The sequence below is a fragment of the Chelonoidis abingdonii genome, chromosome 1 (assembly GCF_003597395.2).
Source record: "Chelonoidis abingdonii isolate Lonesome George chromosome 1, CheloAbing_2.0, whole genome shotgun sequence".
NCBI classification, from domain to species: domain Eukaryota; kingdom Metazoa; phylum Chordata; order Testudines; family Testudinidae; genus Chelonoidis; species Chelonoidis abingdonii.
In genome coordinates, this window is record NC_133769.1 from 216659026 (window position 1) to 216677110 (window position 18085).

An 18085-nucleotide genomic window follows, 5' to 3' on the forward strand; every position below is an offset into this window, starting at 1 on the left:
CTGTCCTTCCTGGAGTCATTGCCCAAAGGATGTCAAATAACTTGTAGATATTTTCCCCATACCAGCCAAGCTTGGAAACCCAAAGCTGTAGCCAGTCTCCTAAATAGGTCTTGGTAGGATTTAAAATCCTCTGGGAGTGGAGACTCACCGGAACCTAAGACCACTGAGTCATCCGAAGAGGACAAGGACGGAATTTCTACAACTGATGGAACCCCCTAAGGGAAAAGTTAATCCGCCAGCAAGGGCTCATCCAGAGGTGGTTCAGGAAGACAAGCAGCATCCTAAATTTGCAGAGGTCATTCTGAGGGTAGCCAATTTTGTAAGGTCAACCAATATTCCCTTTGGCTGGAGACAGAGAGCTAGATCTGTGGGAGCAAGGAATACCCCACCGAGGCCACTGTAAGAGTATAGCATGTAGGAAGCCAAGACACACTCAGCCAGGATGGCCTATTCTTGCCATAGAGCAGTTGTGCTTCCAGTACCAATGTTGTCCTTCAACTGCACATTTGGATGACTTGCGCAATCTTTCAGTGCAGTGACAGATGAGTTGCAGGACTCAAGAACTGGAATAGAAGGAAGCCTCTCAGTAAGCAGTGGGCATTGATGGCGCCCAATCCAGTGAAACCACTGGATTACCCAACTTGTCCATTGGGAGAAGGGCTTGGTCAGTAGAAGTGGCAGAACCACAGTCGATACCACAAGTGCATTTCAAGAGGTTGAAGTCCTAATAGAAGTGTTTGGTACTAAGAAAAGGTCCGCTGCCAGTGAATAAGACACAGTAAGTCCCTACTCAATGAACCCCTCAGTACAGAGGTCACAGGACCGAGTACGGTATCAGTGCTAGCCCAGCAGGTACACGTACAGCTGGTTTTTCATCAGTACTGAAGCTGTCAGCACTAGTCATCTCCGTCCCAAAGCAGGAGAGGTCGGGGGCCAGGAAATACCAGAGGTACTAATACTACACCTACCCCGTGTCATTGGAGAGTCTGGTACAGATAGAGCAAGTCTGTGGCTGCTGGATATGCTGGTGGGGTTGTCGGTACCAAAAGTGACACAATCACAGCAGCACGCACAGGGACGGGACTAGACAGCCATCTCACAGCCGGTTGTAGAGTCAGTAGAAGGGTACAAGGATCCTCCTGCCTCTGTACTAGGGAGACATAGGGTAGAGCTGAGCTGTCAAACTGAATCCTTAGGTCTCGACAACATTGAGATCCTGTCTTCAACAAAGAGGAGGATGGATCTCTTTTCAGTTTCAGATGGCTCTGATCTGTTTTGTGCTTCCTCTTTTGAGGGATCCCAGCAGATGACGAATGAAACCTGCCCCTTCTTTAGGAAGGGTCTAGGGGGTCTGTCCAAAACTCCCATATAAGTAGAGGATGCCTGCAGGTGACAGACCGAGTGGTCAAAAGAGGGTCCCAGTCCTGAAGTAGGCCTCAGACTGATCCACTAGGTGCTTCTTCAGGCATAGTTCTCTAGAAATGCATGTTCTTTATATTTAAAGGGACACTAAACTTTTATTTAAAATGTCTTTTACCAAAGCACAGTAAGCAGCATATGTGGGGGTCACTACTGCAAAAAGAGATCCCATACAATGGGCAGTGTTTGAAAGCTGGGGAATGCTGCATAACATGTGTGCTCAGCACCAGACACTAACTATAAAACTACCTAAACTAACAAAAAAAACAAAAACAAAAAACACTAAACTGCAGGTTCTACCTGCTATTTATACTAACAGAGTCTCAATATCTAACTAATGCACAGAAAAAAAAAAAAAAAAATCACGGAGCAAAACCTAGACGGGGAGCTTCAACTCAGGCAACTGGCAGTAAGAAGGAACTGAAGGGGCATCAGCATGGCACTACTCTATATAGTCTTGGGAGAGGCCACAAGGAGTCTTCAGGTGCATGCGCCATCCTGATAGGTACCATTGCAGGAAAAAAGTCTCCAGCTCTGGTGTGCTAGGTCCAAACACACCTGATCTAGAATACAAGTCCACTCAGGGCTGTTCACTAACCTGGAAAACACGTCTGCCATTCAAAGAACAACATTGTTTGAAGTTAATGCTACACTGAGAGAATAGATATTGTTACCTACTCAGAGCTCTTTTCGGTTTAAGACAATGTTATATCATTGCTTATTAGGTAGGTTACCTTCAGAATCTGAATCTATGACAGAAATACATTAAGATGAGAGTTTGAAGCCTCTGTTGTGTATCTAATCAACAGCAAGGGCACTACGTTCTGCAAGTTTCCCTACTTACCAGTGGATGATTTTTCCTCGTGTACAGTCCAAGGCTCTGATCCTGCAGTTTCTTCTGTCTAGGTGGACGACAGCTCTTGAGCACAGTGTACAAAAAGCAATTCCACTGCAAAGGCAGAAGTCTGTCCACACACAAGAAATCACAGGATCAAGACCCAAGACCTGTCCTATCCTAAAGTTAAAAAAGCTACATACTGTATAAAAAAAATATCCATCATTCCTGTATTTTTCTTTCCCTCTTACTTGGAGCCCTTTTCATGTTCTCTCTCCTTCCCAGTCCCAACATAAAAAACAAAGCCTCTTAGGGATTTTCCAATTTAGGTCAAGGCATCTGTATACAAGCTTTCAGTCTCCAAGTATGCCAGTCTATATCTGATATTAGTCATTAAGTCCTTTGGATTGAAGGATAAATGTACAACTCTCTTTTCATTGAGTTAGGAAACCGAGATTTGACTATCTGAAAGGCAAAAAATTATCTAAGGCCCAAAATGACCTACATTACCTGCACATAGATTTTAATCACATAATAGGTATAACTAATTTTTTGTATGTTTTTCAACTATTCAAATATAGATTCTACCACATTCCCTCAATAGTGCGTAATATCTCCATAAATTCCTAATACTGATATTTATATAGTTACTTTTTAGAGTTCAGAATGATTTCACATCTCATAATAGGTATGTCTGTGTGTTAGGATTCTCTTCAAGAACTCTTTCCACTCGGCTTCCCAAAAAGTCATCTCAACTCCAGCCTTCGTCACTCAGTTATCTTTACTTGGCATTCAGCAGTGCTACATTGAGTTGATCAGACTCAGACGTGGGGGGGATGGATGCAGGATACACCACAGCTCCAAAGTTACACAGAAACTTCTCCCTCTACATATATTACATATTTCAATGCATTGACTAAGCATTGCGTCATACATTTTAAGATTGGCTTGACTTCTTAGGAGGAACCAATCCCTGTATGTATGCTCCACCCACGCACTGCAAGTTTTGACTTCCTCTTTACCTCATTTCTACATTCCTAATTTATTTTGTCCCTTGTTATCTAGTTCATAGTAAATAGTTCCCTGGGTGTTCTTCCTCTTATCTTAGTTAGGTAATGCATTCTTTCTCCTTAGACTATTGGCGTATTTGCTTATCTCATTTAGCGCAAACTTTCTGTTTTGAGCCTGATAATTCATTTAACTCCCTAATTCTATCATCCAAGAAATAAGGCCTCCCTCCAAGTGTTAATTACTGATGCCACGCCAGGGTTCAGCTACTTTCCCCTGATTCTGTCTTTTTATATTAGCATTCATTTCATTTGCATTATATTCCTGATTTTGTGCTCTTTTTTGTTAGGTTTATTATCCCGCAGCATCAGTCATTCCCATTTGGTGATGGCTGTCATTGACTGTTGCATTCTCCCAATCCAAGTCAGATAGATGAGGTTCAGTCAAAGTCCCATCCAGGCTCCCCTGGCATGATGTTGTCCACGCTTAACAGTTGTGATATCTCAGAGCACATACTGTGCCCAAGCCGTACCACCTCCTTCACTCTCCAATGACTAGTCAGGTCCAACCTCCACAGCTTGTGGTCAGGTTCATCTGTGCCAAACACTATCTGAACCATCGTTCACAGCAGGCTGTGTTTATTTCACCTTGTCCTTGCGTAGCTATCTTACATTGGGATAATATTGTTTGTAGGTCCCATTCACTATTGTGCCATACTGTTCACATCATCAATTATTTAGGATTCACTGTCCATTTTGGAATAGCAATCATCAGCACCATTGAGTTATTAATTGTGAGTGGTGTCCAAGGTCCAGGATCTTCTAACTTTGCAAAATTTTCTTCCCCAATATTACCAATTCCTTTTTCCACTAGTGTGGTTGTAAGGGTGTGGACTCACCCCTGTGGCGCCTCCTACTGGTCTCTCAGGGAATTAGCTCAATTTCCAGCCCGGAGCGCCCTCTGTAGGCCGGTGATCTGCCACAACTGGGCTCCATGCCCCCTCCCAGATTCCAGTGCCCATTTTCTCTGAGGTGCTGCCCCCTGGCAATACCCCAACAATCTCTGTGGGTCTCCCTTCCTTAGGAAACTCCCACCCACTACCCCCACCTCACCTCAGTCTGCGATACTGTCAGTCCTCACCTAGTCCACTCACTGGGGCAGACTGTAGTATAAAAGCCACTCATCACAGGCAAGGGGGTTTGACCTGCTGCCTTCTTCTACCACCCAGTACCTCTACGGGCCTGGGACCAGGGCCTGCAGCCTGAGGAGTCACCAGGCTGGAGCTCCCTTGGTCCTCTGGCTCCTCCCCAGCCCTGCTTCACTCCTAGGTACCCTCTTATTCCTCCACAGCCAGGCCGGTCTCTCTCCACAGCTAGAGGAGAGACTCTGCTCAGCTTCTGCCTGCTCTGACCTTCTTATAAGGCCCAGCTGCCCAGATTGGGGCATGGTCCAGGTGTAGCTCCTTCCCCAGTCAGCTTGGGCTTTTTCTCCTAGCCCTGAGCCCTCTCCCAGGGTAACCACCCCGCTATAGTGGTCTAGATAACTGTGCTGTTTTAACAGCCTTGATCACTCCCCCTGCTTTCTCTTTTCTATTCCTCGATTTACATACATAACAAGTTTGGAACCATATATGCTGCATGCAATTGCCTGAGAAACATTATTATTCAATTAATTCATATAGTTGCAAACACTGTAATTTCATAGTTTCCACAGTGGAGTTTGCACACATTCCGAATGATCAATGCTTCCTGCTGCAAGGTTAAAGAACTAATCCCTCCTTTTTTTAAAATAGCTAAACCAAATTCATTACTCACTCAGTTAATTTTAAGGTTTAATTCCTCATGTTTTCAGAATTCCATAGGGACACCCCAACTCCTGTGCCACCCAGTACGGTTGCCACAATCTTTCTTCTGGCTCTACGGTTTCTGTAAAGCACCTTTTTCAAATGATTCTATAGTAGAGATACTTACTTCAGGCTGGGGTGTTGGGTGTTATTTATTATTCACCACCAAAACAGCTAGGTTCTACTTATACGCATGCCCACCATACATTCTAGGCCTACTAAAATACAATTGTTTTGACTGTGAAAAACCCCAGATTTGTTTATATTCCACAACTTTCCAGTCTCACTTAAAAGCCCCAGACTCATTTATATGCCACCACCTTTTAAAGGTGCCTTTCTATAATGCATTATAGACCCATAAACTTTTAAAATCATACAGCCCTTTCCCCAGTTGTCCATTTTGGCCCATAGATATTATCCAAATGCACCCATTGTAGTTCTCCCATCGCTAACAATAGTACCCCAGTGTTTGACAAGACATTTTTTAGAAAGGTAAAACAGTTTTGTTTAGCTCCAGATGGTGGCTTGTAGGAAGTATGAGCTACAAATATGTTCTCTTCCTCATGTGCTTGAGCCAGACTTCCAAGTTTAACGACCTCTGTAAATTATTTTAACTATAGTGTTAAGTTTATCAAGCGACTCCAATAGGTGTAAAATATTTTACTGACTCAGATCTTTTAAAGCAGATTATTAGAATTGTGGGGTTTTTTTGTTTTTGTTTTTCAATTGTGACACTGTAGCAGCCTTGGCTTGGTTTCTTAGCAGGAACCAATTCCTATACCGCATGCTCTGTCCACACACTTCCCATGTTTCGACTCTCTTTACCTCATCTCTACAAGCCTAACTTATTTTGTCCCTCATTATCTAGTTCAGGGGTCGGCAACCTGTTGCACGCAAGCCGATTTTTGATGGCATGCAGGGCAGGCAAGGATCACACTAAACTAATAAGATCTGCATTTTAATTTAATTTTAAATAAAGCTTCTGAAACATTTTGAAAACCTTGTTTACTTTACATATAACAGTAGTTTGGTTATATATTATAGACTTATAGAGAGACCATCTAAAAAATGTTAAAATGTATTACCAGCAGGCAAAGCCTTAAATTAGAGTGTATACATGAAGCCTCGGCACACCAGTGCTGAAAGGCTGCCAACCCCTGATGTAGTTCATAGTAAACAGTTGCCTAGGTGGTGTTCTTATCTTAGGGTATGGCTACACTTGAAACTTCAAAGCATGTGAGTGTGGTCGCAGCGCCAGCGCTGGGAGAGAGCTCTCCCAGCACTGCACGTACTCCACATCCTCATGGGGTTTAGCCTGCAGCACTGGGAGCAGCGCTCCCAGCACTGTGGCACTGTTTACACTGGCACTTTACAGCACTGTATCTTGCAGCGCTCAGGGAGGTGTTTTTTTCACACCCCTGAGAGAGAAAGTTGCAGCGCTGTAAAGCGCCAGCGTAGCCAAGGCCTTAGTTGGCTCACGCATTCTGTCTTCTTAGCCTACTAACCTATTTGCTTACCTTAATTAGCATAAATGATCTGTTTTTAGCCCAATCATTCATTTACCTCCCTAATTCTTTCTCCATGCATTAATTACTCGTGTCAGGCTAGACCTCAGCTACAGTGTGGCTGGAAATATCCTGGATAATCTCTCACTTACTAGTTTGACTTTTCATGAACATTATAAATACATAGACTGCATTTGTGATAACGATGTGAAAAAGAACTTTTGTGAAGAAACTAATCTATTTAGGAACAAGAAAAAAAGATGATTCTGATCTAAATCAGAATTACAGTATATTTAGTGTTTCCTTAGCGTACACAGAATGACTTTCAGCTCGTTCAGTTTAGGGAAATTACCCAGGAAAGGGTGAGAAGGAAATTTCTCTCCAGTGTTAAGTACCACACTAAACAAGAGAAATTTGAAAATGAATACTGTCTTATGTGTTCTGCATTGTCAGCAAGTTTAGAAACAAGTTCTTGCCTTGCCTGTTTTCTCCCAGAAACAAGGCACATAGGATAAGATTACTAAGCAAAGTACTTATGGGATTTTTCCAGTCCACTGAAATTAGCAACTGTAAATACTGAAATGCATGGAATAGCAGCCAGGCAAAAGTTAGACATGGGCATTTCATCTGCTCATCATATAATAAGTACAGAAAGCCTAAACATTTTCTTTTATGTTTTGTCATGTTTGAAAACTGAATTTAAAAAATAAGACAAAGATGCAAAACTTACAATAGTCAAATAAACAAAATAGTCACAATAGATGTTCATAGCCCTTTAAATTCTAAAATAAAACACAAAAGGATCAGCCATATGACGAGAAAAGAAAACTGAAGCTTTCTAAACAGCTATTTTCCCCCCAGATCTAAGTGATGCATATGTTTAAAATACACATGCATGGAAACTCCCACATTATCCCTGTCTACACTAGACATTTACTGTGCCAACTATTGTTTGTTCCAGGTAGAATTTTAAATGCACACACACAAAAGCACTCCAATTGATTCACATGTGTGCTAAATACTGTTTTGAATAGACTATGCTACAGACTGAAGTATTCTAGTGCCAATGTGGATGCCATTTAGATAATATAATTCAACTAATCCTCCCACTATAGTTCCACAGTCACCAGCGATCCCTTGGAGTTCAAGGAGAATTGTCTTTCAAGAAATGATAGCCGGCTACTGCTGGTGCAACCACAGATGGCTAATGAGACCACTTTGGGATCCACACATCTCATCACAGTTAGGACAGATGTTTCCTGGTAGAAGGGGTGGATTAAGATTGTTGAATTGGGCTGTGGCACATTCTTACCTCCTTCCCTGTTTCTCTGTCTTTGTTGGGTCTCCAAATGCTGGGACCCTTGCCACAAGGTACTTCTCTCTTTTAATCTGTCAAGAGCTAAGGTTTCCCATAAGTGTATGTGAATGTAGCACTTCTTAATATTGGCTTTGAGGGTGTCTTTGAAGCACTTTTTCTGCCCTCCCTTCGTCTGTTGGCTATGACTCAGTTGTGAAAAATGTGACCTGCTTTGCGAGTCAATTGTCTGGTATTCAAAGAACATGACTAGCCCAATGGAGTTGGTGGCTGATGATGATCACTTCAGTGGTGGAAGCTTTGGCTTGGTACATAATGCAGATGTTCGTGCGTCAGTTATCCCGCTTGACTCAGAAGATCTTGCAGAGGCACCACTGATGATATCTTTCAAGAGCCTTGAGGTGCCTACTGTATGTGACCCAGGTTTTGGTATTGTACACGAGAGCAAGGATGACAACGGCTTGGTACACAAGAAGTTTAGTTTTGTTATTGATGTCATGAGACATTTTCTTAAAACATCCGAAAGCTGCACTGCCACATTGGAGGCACTGCTGAATGTCCTTGTCAATGTCAGCTTTCTGTGACAGATGACTGCAGGGGGATTGCTCAACATTCTCCAAGGTCCCTTTATCTTTATTGTGGGAGCAGGATCCTGGTCGTTCGGAGCCTGTTGGTAAAGCACTTTCTTTTTCTTGGTCTGGTGAGAGACACTCGGTTGCAGGCCTCAGAGAAGATGTCAACTGTTTTTTGAAAATCTTCTTCTGAGTGGGTGCACAGTTGTCTGCATACTGAAGTTCCATGACTGATTTAATAATAGTCTGTGCCTTGGATCGGAGGCAATTGAGGTTGAACAGCTTGCCATCCATTCTGTATTAGATATCAAGTCTGGAGGGGAACTCATCAGTGATGAGGAGGATGACAGCAAGGAAGATGGAGAAGAGGTCTGGAGCGATGACAAGCTTGCTTGACTTCTTTCTTGACTAGAAAGGAGTCTGTTTCAGATTCACTATGACAACCATCACAGATATGTTGTTGTGGGGGGAGTTGAAGGACAGTAACATATTTTGGTGTACAAACAAATTTGACAAAAATTCTCCACAGAGCCTCATGGTTGATGGAATCAAATGTTTTCATGAAGTTAATGAGGTCAATGTACAGAGGCTGATGCTGTTTATTGTACTTTTCCTGAAGATGGCGAGCAGTGAAGAATGTCAGTGATACCTTGAGATGGTCTAAATCTGCACTGTGATTCTTTGAGAATTTCCTCAGCAAGAAGGAACAGTCTATTGAGGGGAATTCTGGTGAGGATCTTTGCATAGGTGGACAACAGGGTGATTCCTTGATAATTCCCACAATTGGAGTTGTCTCCTTTCTTGAAAATAGTCAAAATCATGGCATTCCTATGGTTGGCTGTGATTTCTTCTGAATTCCAGATCTTGGATTAGGGCGTGAAGGTGGTGAGCCAGTTCTTCTCCTCCTCCTTTGAAGATTTCGGTGGAAATTCCGCCAAGTCCAGATGCCTTATTTTTATTCATCTGTTTGATGGTTTTTCTTATCTCAACAAATGTGGGTGGTTCCAGGATCGTCCTGCATGGGATATTGAGGGATTAAGTCAAAGATGCTTTATTCAACATCGAAGTCAATTCAGGAGATCTTCAAAGCATTCCTTCCATCATACGATGAATGATTTGTTGTTCCACAGTAGCCTTCTGAAGTCTCCCAGAAGGCACTGCATCCAGTAGTTCTGCACTGAACTGTGAGCTAAGCACCAGCTATTAGTTTATAAATTGAGCTTGGACTCACTTTTTGTGACATATTTGTACAGTAAAATCCATGGTGGGCCCATATCTTGAATACTGTGTGCAGATGTGGTCGCCCCATCTCAAAAAAAGATATATTGGGATTGGAAAAAGTTCCGAAAAGGGCAACAAAAATGGTTAGGGTTATGAACAGCTTCCATACGATATTAATAACATTGGGACTTTTCAGCTTGGAAAAGAGACGACTAAGGGGGGATATGATAGTCTATAAAATAATGACTGGTGTGGAGAAAGTGTTATTTACTCCTTCTCATAACACAAGAACTAGGGGTCACCAAACGAAATTAAACAGGCAGCAGGTTTCAGACAAACAAAAGAAATACTTTTCTTCACACAACACACAGTCAAAATGTGGAACTCTTTGCCAGAGGATGTTGTGAAGGTCAACCTTATAACAGGGTTCAAAAAGGAACTAGATAAATTTATTGAGGATAGGTCCATCAATGGCTATTAGCCAGGATGGGCAAGGATGGTGTCTGGAGTCTCTATTTGCCAGAAGCTGGGAATGGGCAACAGGACATGGATCACTCAATGGATTACCTATTCTGTTCATTCCCGCTGGGGCATCTGGCATTGGCCACTGTCAGAAGACATACCAGGCTAAATAGACCTTTGGTCTGACCCAGTATGGCCATTCTTATGCACTTAGCACAGTTCGGCCTGTAGGCACTAACACAATAAATCAACTGCCATTGTTTAGAAAAGAGATACCTCAAATAGGGGCAAACCTGCAAGAGTTCTGCAAGTGTGGACTCAAACACTTGTGCTTAAACTGATGCAATACAAGCAGTTCAATTACAGCCTTCCATCCTCTGGTATAGAGAAGCTCATTCATTTAAAAAGAGAAGCAAGCTTACTACAGGTTACTGCTACGATGTCTGAAAGTTAAAATGCTAAAAGCATCATCTCTATTTAGACTAATCACCCATTATCTAAAGTCTTGTAACATTTTGAATTCTGAACTAATGTCTCAACCTGATAGGACTGAATCCTTTCTTCCAACATGTGTAATTCTATGACAGTGTGCTTGGGTGGCTGTGGCAATGGGCCACTTCCCTTGCCACAGTCATTATGGATGGAAAATAACTGACAGCACACCTTGGTCGTTACCATTGTCTCCAAAGGGGGCCAACAGTTCTAGCAGGGCTGTGAAAGTACAAGAGGGGGAAAAAAAATGGACACACTATTTAAGTGACATCTTAAAAATATTTACCTGCCATCGCATGGAGGAGGAATTTACTTTAGGTACCATCCCCCGCCACACACAGTGTATCCCTACCATACTCTCTTAGCCGTTAGTCAATAAAGAGAAATGAACCATTGTGGCTGAAGCTTAAACTTGAAAATAAAGTGCCTAGTTTCATGAAGTTATGTAATTTGTGTTTGTTTCCAGTTTTAGACAGTCAAGTACAATGCTACAAAAGTCACTAGAATTGCAGTAATGGAATCATGCGGCAAGGTTTTTAAATTGAGTGCCAAAGCAGTTCTTCCCATTTTTGCATCAAGGTATAGTTTAAATGATTTTTCCATACACTTCCAACACTGTGGGATAAAGCACTGCAGCTGCCATTAAAAACAGTATCCTCTTTACAGAAAAAGTTTCCATTTACATTTCACTTCCTTTTGTTTGAAATAATTGTTGAAGTTTAGTACAATACACGTTTTCTCTCTGAATATAAAACATGCAAACAGAGAATGTAAGACAAACCATTTACAGAGAACAATCCAAGCTGCTACAGTGTCACAGAACTTTTAAAAAAAATTCTAATATACTACTTAAAATTAGCTTTAAAAGATCTGAGTCAGTAAAGTGTTTTACACCCACTAAAGTCACTTGATAAATTTAACACTGCAGTGAAATTAATTTAATAAGTCATTAAACGCAAAAGTCTGTCTCAATAACATGGGGAAGAGACATATTTGTAGATACTATGAAAATTATAGTAATGGTTTGAGAAAATTGAATCAAAAGTGAAAAGCTTTTCACGGTGTCTTTGTCACCTAATATCAATTTCCACAAAATTTAAGCTTTCATTTTAAAAATTTACCTATCTAGCCCTATGATTTGCAAAGAAAGTCTCCCAACTGGAAACCAAAAGTAGACTCATGTGGTGTTGCCTTACTAAGTCTCCAAACTACTTCACTGCCTCTGTTGTTGCTGCTCACAGCTTTGCTGAGCAACAGCACAATGACATTAGCAAGACTAGTCAGTTTCATGGCTATTATTCAGTAAGGAATGAACAACAGAATTCTGTTCATTTCAGCTGTAGCTAGGGAAGAGGCAGAAAACAGGCACAAGAATTATCCACAAGGATTTAAAAAAAAAAAAAAGAAAAGAAACAGAAAAGAAAGAAAGAGACCAGGGCAATAGCAGAGACCTCGTTTCCCTCTCACTCCCTGCAGCAGCCCAGAGTCTCGAGGATCAGGAATAGGGAAAGGAGAAACCAAAAGCTCTCTCTCCCCTTCAGCAAGTAGCTAGAAGCTGAAACATCTACAATCCAAAGGTTGATATGAAAGCTAGAGACTCCAAGCAGAGTCAGTGAACAGCACCCTGGTAAAAATCCCAGCACCACCCCTTTACCAGCAAGCACTTGGGGAGGTGCAAGGAGGCTGAACTTCTCAGCAGGGCTTTCCCTCTGAATCATGCTGGTACTGCCCCCCCCACAAGCCTCATCCGATACCAAGCAGCTGATGGGCAGACATATATTTTTGAGTCGTGATAACAGTACTAAAGTTTTCAGCCAAAGAGGATTCCTTCTTCAGGTGTTAAATTGTCTTACTGAGATATGGCTAAGACGATGAATGTTACAGAAGAGGCGGTTGAAATTTTATTTAAGCTAAGGATTTAGACATAGAATAAGGTTAGCATAAGCTGAGACCTGAAATTAGACTATAGAACTCATTGCCACAGAGTCCAAGAGCTTAGCAGGATCTAAAAAAGGATTAGACATTTCCATATAGATAACAGATATCCAGCATTACAGCAATAGGAAACAACATCCCACACCCTCCAAACTCATAAAAAATCCTAACAAACTAAGAGTTTGGAAGGGATATAAATCTTCATGCTATAGGGCACAAGGCCAAACTCTAATGGCTGGAGTTAAGAAACTTTCCCCATGACAGTTTATTCTTGGATTGCATGTAGCATGATTTTACTGACAAGAAAAAGGTGCATTTGATTCTGACCACTGCTGGAGAAGCTATACTGAAATAGATTGATCACTAGCCTAAAAATGTTACAGGATTTCCAATTAAATAGTTTACCAATCTCTATTTAAATATTAAGGTGGCTATCCTGCAGCAAAAAAACTTCAGGACCAGACTTCAAAGAGAAACTGCTGAGCTTCAGTTCATTTGCAAATTTGACACTATCAGCTCTGGACTCAACAAAGACTGTGAATGGCTTGCCAATTACAGAACCAGTTTCTCCTCCCTTGGTTTTCACACCTCTACTGCTAGAACAGGGCCTCACCCTCCCTGACTGAACTAACCTCGTTATCTCTAGCTTGCTTGCTAACATATATATACCTGTCCTGGAAATTTCCACTACCTGCGTCTGACGAAGTGGGTATTCACCCACGAAAGCTCACGCTCCAAAACGTCTGTTAGTCTATAAGGTGCCACAGGATTCTCTGCTGCTTTTACAGATCCAGACTAATACGGCTACCCCTCTGCTATTTAAATACTGTTATTTGAACTAGCAATTAATACAGAAACCTTAATTTGCTAATTTGGATCTTTTAGAACAATTCACCAAACAAATTTAACAAGACCCCTTTTCCCATCCCACCCAAGTATGCTAGAGAAGTCTCATTTTATGTCAAAAGTATTTTTCCATAGTTTAGAAAGAGGCAGCATTGTTATTATTTGTAGAACCATAGCACCCAGAAACCCTAGTCATAGACCAGGCCCACACTGTGTTAGGTGATGTACAAACACGGAACAAACTCAGTCCCTACCTGATATTACAAGTGTATACCCAATCATATTTATAGCTCCATCTAGAATAATAAATACTTTACAAGCTGCACAACAAAAATCACATCTCTACCCTTGAAACACAGTCACCTCTACCATGAAATACCACAAATCAACACTACCATAGCTTAAAGCAGGGCATGAACGCTTAAGTAAACCAAAAATCAGTAGGATTTTAGGCAGTTAGCATGCAGTTCTCTAAATTCCAATTTCAAAATACTACACATTTTGATTTTATGGGAGGAATTTACAGTTTTGATTAGTAACTCAATATTGCTGATTGCTACAGCACTACAGAGAATTTAATTAGCAGCACCATCAATAGTCAACTGCAAAGGGGGAAGGACCAAACACACCTCATACACTGAAAACAGAGTTTTGTTTAACAAGACCTATTAGCACAGTAGATTAGATTTGAAAAGGTTAAATAGTTACCAACATTTGAACATGAACAAAAATACCTGGCAGGGACAGCAATGTTACACATTAGGTCATTCAATCCACCCTTTTGCCAGTGCTCTATTGTTTTCTACATCTAAACCACTTTTTCAAGGGGTTTATCTGGAATTTAAGAGGCAACATGGAAGAAGGCACAGAGATAGCTGTGGAAGGCTAAAGAAAGAGACTGCAGAAAGACTAAGCTAGGAGCAGACAGCATCCTGGAAGCCTTGGCTGGATGGTATTTCATTAAAGAGGATGTGATTACAAGCAGAAAAGCAGTAGAGAAGTCAAAAAGAACAAAGCAGAGAATCTGAGCTTTGGCTCAGAAAAAAAATCAAGTCCTTGACAAGTCATACACCGACAGAGTGAAGGAAACAGAAGCCAGATTGCAGGAGGTCAAAATATTCATTTCCAGCCCCTGGACCTTTGCACATCTCATTTAATCAAAAGCACCATTTCCAACTGTTGCCTAATTTCCTTGCTTCAGACAAACTCCATCCTTATGGAGAGAACACATTTGTAATGTTGTGCTCACTTAGTTCTGCTCTCTCATCTCCCTGTCTCAATCCTTTTGTTCGGCCATTCTTGCTAAATCTGTCTCCCCACATCTCCCTCTCCTGCCCTGTGGGTTCTCAGATCCAATTTTTTCCCCCAGTCAGACTGGGTCTCTGCATCTGATCTCAGTTTCCATACACCTACAGCTGCCAGTCCCACCTCCCCTGCCTCCCTCTTTTCTCTCTTCACTCGCAGTCCCTAATCTCCTTGCCCAGCCAGCCCCAGTAATCCCCCCAACCTCAACTCCCAGTTCCCCAGCCCTCTCCCTGCCAGTCTTCAGTCCTTGAACCCAATCAGCTATTCCCAGCAGTCCTGCTCTTATCCCCTCTGCATTTGGATCTGACAGCTTCCTCCTTCAATTTGCATGAGCTCATCAGGATGCCAATGAGAGTACAGAATAATATATTCAGATGCCAAAACTCAGACCTGTCATGGCCTGCAGCAGCCCTGAGCTGCAACTACAGGAAAAGTTCATCTGCTCAGCTGCTGCCTGAAGGGTGCCTAGTGTGGACAGAATCTTCAGGGAATTTAGCTAAAAATCTCAGAAGTGCCTACTAAGCATATGCTAACTGCAATTTTTCAAAGGCTTATAACCTGGCCAAATGTGTGGTTAACAGGGATAGCTAGAGGCAGATTTCTAACAAAAAGGCCAATTACAAGCCAAATTTCAAATCCTCAATCCAAAGCATGAGAATAGCTGAGCTTTCCAAACAAGAGGTCTCTAGAATTTAACATGGGCAGAACAACATATTCTTTCCTTGCCTTGTTAAATTAAAAAACAAAACAAAACAAAGTTTTTTAAAAAATACAACCTGAGGCTGCAACCCAGAATGGAAAATTTCCACCCAAACAGTTGAAGTTCCGCAAGGTTATAAACAACCAAAAACAGGGTCTTATAATGGGAAGTGTCAGGCAATCTCTACAGGAGGATCCATCCACCATATCTACACACATATTACATATACACTTCTAACTTTCCTCATTGATCTCCAGCCACAGTCATTGGGTTTCACTCTTCCTTTAAATACCCTCTATCGTCCGGATAACCAGCTGCCTAAAACTGAATGCAGTACTAAAACTACAGTGACAGACCCAAACACTGCAATCCCCGTTTTTTTTAAAAAAAACAAAAACAACAAAACAATCTATAGTTATGTCATCAGATGACTGTGGGGGGTGGAGGGGAGAAGAGCTGAAAGGATCTTTTTTTCTCACCTCCCAAAAGAGACAATTGCTGAACACAGAATGGGAGCAAAAGCAACCCCCTCCCCCACATGTCACACTCTACTGCTGCCGCCTTCAAAACAGGCACCCCCTTTGTTGATTTTCAGCAGCACAATGGGCCAGAACAGAAATCAAACAAGAAACGCCCATAACACTCCCCCGGACAGCCTGCACTGCAAGCTGCCTCCCCCAACACACCATACACAGGCTCCCTCAACTAACCGCAGTCTCACAGCAAACTTTCCCAAACACCGAACCCCCTAAAAGGAGAAAGAAACTCAGGCAGCGCCAACTCCGAACTTTCGGGGCGCCAGGTCTACAGTATATCACGCGTCTCTGAGTCTGCGTCTGGGCGCTTGCCACCCCCCCCACCCGCCCGGTCAATTTCCACCCCCTGCTCAGATCCCGGCCACCCCCCTGCTCCGATTCGTCCCTTTGCCACTTTTTAACTCCCGTCAAAAGCAGCCCCCCCGGGCGCCGCCTGCCACTCCCCGCCCAGGTACCACATGTCAAACCCCCATCACCCAGCTCGCCCCCCACTGCCCCGCCACACACCCCCGGTGCCCCTCAAGCGCACCCGCCAACCTCCCGCCCCGGCAGAGCGGCAGCCCAGGGCAGAGACCTGGCCCAGCTGGGTCGCGTCGCGTCGCGCCGCGCTCCTCTCTCCGCTCCGGGAGCGGCGCACGATCCTCCCCGCTCCCACCAGGTGCAGTGTAGTAAATCGCTCTCCGTAGTGATGTGCTATTTAGAGGGTACTGCGCATGTGCACATGAGCTGCGCATGCTCGCTACATCTGTTGAAGCCCCTGCCCTTCACCCAGCCCTTGTTAGCCGTGGGATTCTGGGGGCTGCTTTTGACGGGAGTTAAAAAGTGGCAAAGGGACGAATCGGAGCAGGGGGGTGGCCGGGATCTGAGCAGGGGGTGGAAATTGACCGGGCGGGTGGGGGGGGTGTCAAGCAGCTGGAGGCAGCATTAGGGGTGGGGCTAAAGGGTAAAATCAGGAATGGGGGGGGAGGAGGCGGAGTTAAGCCCAGGGGGTGAGGCGCTGGCAGTGGGCGTCAGGGGGCAAACCCGGGACAGGCAGGGGAACAGGGGTAGCAGTTACTCCAGTGGCACTGAGACACCAGTGCTTTGCAAAATAGTTTGTTGGGGGGGGAGGTGAGGACCTTTTTTTATTTGAGCAAAGTAGCTTTTTTGTATACTATATGTATATTAGAGTGCAAAAAACTACCTGTAGGCATTTGCTACATCAGGTAGTAGTTTACTACAATACCGCCGTCTTACAATCCCTTCCACATCAATAACTGCTACCAGTAGAACAGTCGTACATGGAGCAATTTTATTACAATACAGGTCTGTCGCATCTTAGGCACATTTAACACATGCGATTTCAGCTTTACGCGGTTGGCAAAAACAAGAAAAAAACAAAAAAAGAGAAAAATAATTTAAATACTATTTCTGTAGTGCTGGTGATTCCGCCCACCATTACACGCTATGTAATTTTGATTATACGTGATTTTCACTTTAGGCGCTGACTGCGGAACGTAACCCCAACGTAAGATGAGACAGACGTCTACTCCCTGCCGCAAACCCCGGAGACAAGCTCACTGCTCCCAATGCTCCCAGGACGGCCTGTGGTGGTGCTGCCTCTTTGCAAGCACCGCGATTCTCCAGCTCCAGCTGCCAGGGACTGGGGTGGTGGTGAGGGCACTGTGGGTGGGAGCTCCGCGGGGGGTGGGGTGCTGTGTACTGACAGGGCTGGACTGACTGACTGCCCCACCTGCACACACCAACCCCTTTTATTCTGGGACTCAGCCCCCATCTGACCCCTCTAGGACCTGCTGTGTCTCTTCTCAGGGCACTTTCCCCCTCAGACTAGAGCCAGAGAGAGAGCGTGATTGCTCTGTGAGAAACGTTCACCCTGGTGTAATAAGGTGGTTTTGTATTTTGCCATCTTTCTATGTGAGTTCATGCCAGAGGGCCTGGGTTGTCTGCTTTCACCCACATAGTTGTCATTGAGGCATTTAGTGCACTGGAGGAGGTACAACACTTGTAGTGGTAGGCATATATGGGACCTGTGGATCCCAAGAGGTGCTTACTCCATAGCTGAGCTTTCAATACCTGCCCTCCAAGGAAACC

The 18085-nt window shown here is 43.3% G+C and overlaps 1 long non-coding RNA gene across 1 annotated transcript; it reads right to left on the reverse strand.

Annotated features, from left to right (window-relative positions):
* Nucleotides 1–976: 976 nt before the first annotated feature.
* On the reverse strand, nucleotides 977–16660 carry LOC142045813 (uncharacterized). Its single transcript, XR_012654692.1, has 3 exons — nucleotides 16569–16660; nucleotides 2264–2384; nucleotides 977–1145 (listed from the first exon to the last, which is right to left on the reverse strand). It is a non-coding gene; the product is annotated as an uncharacterized LOC142045813 (long non-coding RNA).
* Nucleotides 16661–18085: the final 1425 nt, after the last annotated feature.